The sequence below is a fragment of the Nylanderia fulva genome, unplaced genomic scaffold (assembly GCF_048542155.1).
Source record: "Nylanderia fulva isolate GAGA-0341 unplaced genomic scaffold, ASM4854215v1 Scaffold10, whole genome shotgun sequence".
Taxonomy (NCBI): Eukaryota; Metazoa; Arthropoda; class Insecta; order Hymenoptera; family Formicidae; genus Nylanderia; species Nylanderia fulva.
Genome location: NW_028189193.1, coordinates 4199007 through 4205053, shown reverse-complemented (window position 1 = coordinate 4205053; position 6047 = coordinate 4199007).

Below are 6047 nucleotides of genomic sequence, written 5' to 3'. Positions count from 1 at the left end.
TAATATTATCCAGTTTGTTGAGATATCTATACCCTACCATACAATTTTTATTTTTCACCGAGGAAACAATCATTTCTGAGACCCTATCTATATACGTAATGACAAAGAATTTTTTATTAACCGAGTCATTTCTTATACTTTTTGTTCTTTCTATGTTGGCCTGTCTCTCTAAAATGCTCCCCTTAGATATGATGTGTTCTATCCGATGATTAATTTTGTTAAAAATCAGATCAAGAGGGTAACCATTGCTTCTGAGTATATTAATAATTAACTCCAAATTTTTATTAAAAAATAGTGGATGTGATAGCAATAGACATCTGTCTACAAGGTTATATATTATTCCAATTTTGTGGCATAATGGGTGGTTTGAATAAAATGATAACGTCCTTCCTGAGAAGGTTTCTTTTTGATACCAGTCTATATATATTTTGTTATTAATAATTTTAAGTGATAAATCTAAGAAATTCAAGCTATGATTAACCTCTTGTTCGACCGTGAATTTAAGTCTTTCATGATAGTTGTTAAAATTATTCACAATCTGAGTCATATTAGTCATAGAGGTGGCCACTATTATGTCATCCACATAACGAAAATAAAACAAACATTCCAAATTCAACGCTTTGAGAACTGTATCCTCAAGATCTTGCATAACCAGGTCTGCAATAATTGGTGATAACGGTGACCCCATAGGGGTCCCAAACGTCTGTTTATAAATTATGTCATCAAATGTAAAATATGTAGAAGTCAATATGAATTTTATACCCCCCAAAAATTCGTTTTTCGGTATTTTAGTATTTATTCCAATGTGATCCCATCTATCGTTAATACCGTCAATCGCAAGATCCAGAGGAACGTTCGTAAACAAAGACACCACATCCAAGGAAAACATCCTATCATTCTCATCAATCTTTTTACCAGACAATATGCTGTACAAATCAAAACTATTATTAATATGACTTTTCGCTTTGGGTAGGCTAGTTCGTAAGGTGTTTTGTAAAAACGAAGCCAGCGAGTATAGAGCCGTATCAACCGATGAAACTATGATTCTAACCGGATAGTTTTCCTTATGGATTTTAGGTAATCCATACGCTTTTGGAAGGAGAGAATCACTACAACGTAATTTATAATATTCGTTTTTTGAAATATAATCTTCCTTAAGCCATCTCTTCAACAAACCATTCAAATCGTTCTCTATTTTTTTGCACGGATTTTTTTTGACAATAGTGTAAGTGTTGACATCTTTTAAAACGTTTTTCATTTTGTTAATATAATAAGATCTATCCATCGCGACCGTAGCATTACCTTTGTCCGCGCGTGTGAATAGAACATTCGGATTGTCTTTACAAAATTTTTTTAAATCTCTGTGTGCACCAAGTAATTTTTGTTGACTTACGTCATTTTTATCCTTCGTGTTAAGAAGTTGTGCAAATTTTGGAACCGCGATATTTCTGATCGTTGTGAGATTATTAATATTATTTCGTTTGCTATTACTCTCTATGTCCTTGATAAATTCATGTATCGCTGTTTTTTTACTAATATTCGGAAGACAAAATTTATCACCCATTTGCAACAGATTAGATACGTTAGGCGGAATGTCTGTGTTGGATAGATTAACAAACCATTTTTTATTAGTATTTTCCAAAGGGTTAATTGTATCATTGAGAAATTTATTGGCTTCAATGTGTATATTGATCTCCTTGGCATCATTAGTGATTGCCCTGAGAGAATTTTGTGATATTTTCGTCGGTTGTGAAGTTTCAAAATGTAAAGAACAATGTATATCTATAGGTTTGATGCTGTTGATATACTTGTAGTATTGTTTTCTCTTAAGCCAATTGAATTTCTTTTCGTGTGCAGTAACCAATCTGTTGTGGCAATTTTTAAAAGCAATGTTATGATGTTCGAAAATTCTATTCCACGCGAGTACAGGCAAACGATTAAATAACCCGCTAGTGAGATGAAAAATCCTATTTTGTAATGACTCTACCTGTCTATGCAAATCAAAAATTTCAATGCTCATCGCATTTGTTTTGAACTTGTACAACATACTATCTAGTCTTCTGATTGATCTGTGATGAAAAACGTTAAATTTAATGCGGCAAAAACCTTCCAAATGTGTAGGAAAAACATCGCTATTTTTACAATTTCTTAAAAATTCCAATTTTGCTCTCGCTCTTATTAACAAGTAGTTCGCATTAATCCATTGTTTAAAATAATCTGCGGTTATTCTTCCAAAAACTCTATGAATAAAATTAAAATTAAAATAGTAATCAGTCCGTTTTGTGTTAAATTGACGCATTGTAAGGCCAGCGTATATTAAAAATAAATTAATATAAATTGTCGCTCGTGTATTGAAAACAAAGTGATAAATATAAGGCCAACTTATCGAGCTGAATATTCGAGATGTTCAGTCAACTACCATTTATTACATGTATAAATTATAAAACTACAGTCATTATATTATATTAAAACTAACGCAAATTAACGCAAATTACAATCATTCTATAAACGTTTCGACCGCACGCGGTCTTCTTCAGTATAATTATTGAAAAATAAATTCTTACAATTCACATGATATCGAAATTTAATTATAGTTATTCAGAATCGAGAGTTTTTGAGCAATTAACGCGTGTTTCAATCCGTCCTGTCCAACAATGTTCGCCTCGATATGATCTCTGATTTTGTTCAGATCTCGGATGATTTCATCGTTAATATGCGAGAAATTAACCCGTACCGTAGGCGCTGCGATTAATAAGAAATTACCGATCAACGTATGTCCAAATTATAATATATATCCCCTACAATTGGTAGTATGCTTACCTATCATCGTTCTTCTTGACAATTTTGCTACTTATTAACAGTTATTAAGGATGACACTTAACAAACAACAATACAGAAAGACAGCTCATTTTAAACTCTACTTGATCGGAGAGCGTGCGTGTTTATATATGATCTAATATCTATGTTTTACTCGTTAATGTCCTATTTGTCCTATTATTATTTATTGTTCGCTAATATATCCAAAATATCAAAATACGACTCGCTAAGTAACTCAGTATCTTTGTTTAAATTTAGTCCATTTTTTTGTTCCTTGATATGTAGCATCTCAGAAATGAGTCTTTTATAATAATTATTTTCGTTGTCCATGATCTTAACATTGTCCCAATTAAAAGTATGATGTTCATTTATTATGTGTTCAGAAATTACTGAATGTTTCGTTGAGTCCAACCTAATATTATTTTTATGTTCTTTTATTCGCGTCTGCAATTGCCTCTTTGTTTGGCCTACATAAGATGCATTACAATTATTGCAACTGATCTTATAAACCACATTCGAATTGCATGGATGTTTAGTTTTATCTTTCTGTGCTTTAATAATATTATCCAGTTTGTTGAGACATCTATACCCTACCATACAATTTTTATTTTTCACCGAGGAAACAATCATTTCTGAGACCCTATCTATATACGGAATGACAAAGAATTTTTTATTAACCGAGTCATTTCTTATACTTTTTGTTCTTTCTATGTTGGCCTGTCTCTCTAAAATGCTCCCCTTAGATATGATGTGTTCTATCCGATGATTAATTTTGTTAAAAATCAGATCAAGAGGGTAACCATTGCTTCTGAGTATATTAATAATTAACTCCAAATTTTTATTAAAAAATAGTGGATGTGATAGCAATAGACATCTGTCTACAAGGTTATATATTATTCCAATTTTGTGGCATAATGGGTGGTTTGAATAAAATGATAACGTCCTTCCTGAGAAGGTTTCTTTTTGATACCAGTCTATATATATTTTGTTATTAATAATTTTAAGTGATAAATCTAAGAAATTCAAGCTATGATTAACCTCTTGTTCGACCGTGAATTTAAGTCTTTCATGATAGTTGTTAAAATTATTCACAATCTGAGTCATATTAGTCATAGAGGTGGCCACTATTATGTCATCCACATAACGAAAATAAAACAAACATTCCAAATTCAAAGCTTTGAGAACTGTATCCTCAAGATCTTGCATAACCAGGTCTGCAATAATTGGTGATAACGGTGACCCCATAGGGGTCCCAAACGTCTGTTTATAAATTATGTCATTAAATGTAAAATATGTAGAAGTCAATATGAATTTTATACCCCCCAAAAATTCGTTTTTCGGTATTTTAGTATTTATTCCAATGTGATCCCATCTATCGTTAATACCGTCAATCGCAAGATCCAGAGGAACGTTCGTAAACAAAGACACCACATCCAAGGAAAACATCCTATCATTCTCATCAATCTTTTTACCAGACAATATGCTGTACAAATCAAAACTATTATTAATATGACTTTTCGCTTTGGGTAGGCTAGTTCGTAAGGTGTTTTGTAAAAACGAAGCCAGCGAGTATAGAGCCGTATCAACCGATGAAACTATGATTCTAACCGGATAGTTTTCCTTATGGATGGTAGTTGACTGAACATCTCGAATATTCAGCTCGATAAGTTGGCCTTATATTTATCACTTTGTTTTCAATACACGAGCGACAATTTATATTAATTTATTTTTGATATTTATTTTCAACCCAAAAAATTATAATATACTGCATTACTTCTTAAGAGATTTGTAGAAAAAATACTTTCACAAATCAATAATAACACGAACAAAAGATCCAATTTTTAGGCCTCTAGCAAAATTGTTCGCAATTTATTTATTTTATTTAGAAACTAAGTTATAATTAATTAAAGAATGTATAATCTTCCTTGTCAAAAAGCAAAAAAATATATTATACATTTAAACATAATAGCTGAAACAAATTTTCTGATGAAACAATATCCTCTCTTTTAATAAGAATTGTACAAATAAATTTGTTTCCAAGCTAAACACATCACATTGACAATGAAATAGAAACATTATATCCCTATGCAATTTCAATAATATCAAATATTTTCATAATATATCAGAATAGCATTAATGTAATGTCAGAGCGGTTTCTCTTTTGCGATAGAAATTTATTAGAAAAAAACGTCAAATGTCGATAAAATACGATATAAATCAAAATCATAGCATTTCAATATTGTCCGACGGATTTGTTACGTGTTGTTTGTAGCGGATAGCAAAATGTTCGTTGATCTCTTTCGAAGAATTGAGAGTAATCAGTAACCAGAAAAAAAAAGTTGTGATTTATCGATTGATACGTCAAAACGACATTCGAGTCTAAAATATGTATATTGCAAACCATACTTTCAGAAACTTCTAATGTTACACTTATTTAAAAAACATGTTTGGTACCAAAAATATAGTGTTGGAAGCCAATTACAGGGATCAATTGGGGAGATTCGTGTTTCCAGAAGCCTTTTCAAGAAGTAAACTAACAAAGTGAACGCTTCTCATTTTCAAAGACATCGTTGATTTCCTGGCTCTTTGTTTCACGATTCTTGAAAGTGAAATTGTACCGTATATAAAGCGTACGTAATAAAATACAAAAGTGAAGAGGAAACATGAAACACAAAGAAAAATAAATAAATGGAAGCTATACTGATATTGTCAAAAATATTAAGAAAAAGAGTTTGTAAACACAAAGAAAGATTTTTTTTAGTGTTTCATTAAATTGTTTCCAACCTAACAAAATAATAAATGTTTTTTAAACCAGAAAATATATATAAGAGTTTCTTATATTGCATGTGTGTATGTGTGTGTGTGTATATATGTATGTATGTTTATATGTAATTTTAATATTTTGTTCAATATAAATTGTAAACTTCAGTTATATATTTCATATGAAACAGAGTAATAATACCTCGAGTTTGCAATTTCGTTTTATTAATCAAATTGTTATGCTTATCTTCAATATCACGATATAACTTGATGTTTATCTATCTATGAGATTAATATAAATTATAAGAAATTAATATTGTTTATTAGCAAGATTGTTTATTAGATTAATAACATTTACTTGGACATGCCAATTTCTATGTTATATTTAAAAGTACCAATGGAAGTGAGATAAATGATATTATCTATTAGTTATATAAGAGTTATATTTAAGATTATATATACTTATATAA